The sequence below is a fragment of the Coenobita brevimanus genome, unplaced genomic scaffold (assembly GCF_032717465.1).
Source record: "Coenobita brevimanus isolate Jiangsu-jjx unplaced genomic scaffold, ASM3271746v2 jjx.HiC_scaffold_2530, whole genome shotgun sequence".
Taxonomy (NCBI): domain Eukaryota; kingdom Metazoa; phylum Arthropoda; class Malacostraca; order Decapoda; family Coenobitidae; genus Coenobita; species Coenobita brevimanus.
Window position 1 is genome coordinate 12285 of NW_027643469.1, and position 913 is coordinate 13197.

Consider the following 913-nt stretch of genomic DNA (forward strand, 5'->3'; position numbering starts at 1 on the left):
AAGGGCGTATTCGCCAAAATGAAATGCGCCCGTTACTAACGCAAAGTATGTTAATATTCCGAAAGCATAAATAGCACACAAGAGAATGTTAAGGTGAAACATGAGAGAGAGAGAGAGAGAGAGAGAGAGGTGGGGGGGGGATGAAACAAGGCTAAAGAGAGGCGAGGGACATGGCCAGGTGGACAAGAAAGGAAGAAGGCAAGACAGAGGGAGCCAGTCATGAGGGTGAGGCAGGGTGAGGTATGAGGAAGGCAGGGTGAGGCAGGGAGGGGCAGGGTGAGGCAGGGTGACGTATGAGGAAGGCAGGATGAGGCAGGATGAGCAGGGAGAGGCAGGGTGAGGTATGAGGAAGGCAGGATGAGGCAGGGAGGGGCAGGGTGAGGCAGGGAGAGGCAGGATGAGGTATGAGGAAGGCAGGGTGAGAGAAATGAGACAGGAGAGCGGTACGGATGAGACAAAAGAAGCAAGGTAGGGCCAATTAAAGTAAAAGTGGCAGGGGAGAAACAGGGTAAGGCAGGGTGAGGCAGACTGAGGCTGGAAAATGAGGCAGCCTCTTGTCTTGAGGAGAATAGCCTTCTCGGTGACCTAACACTCGCTACACACTTTCCTAAATGCTCTCTTTTCCTTCTTTCCTTCCTTCTCTCCTTCCTTCCCTCCTGTTTTTCTTTTCTATTTCTTCCCTTTCAATTTTTTCTTTCTATCCTTTTCCTTCCCTCCTTCCATCTTTCCTTCTTTCCCTCCTTCCGTCATTCCTTCCTTCCTTTCTTTCTTTCTTCCTTCCTTCCTCCCTCCCTCCTTCCTTCTTTCCCTCCTTTCTTCCTCTCCTTTCTTCTTTCTTCATTCTCCTTTTCCCCATTTGTTATTCCCTCTCGTTTTATTCCCTCCTGGTCTTTCTCTCTCGATGGTTTTCCTA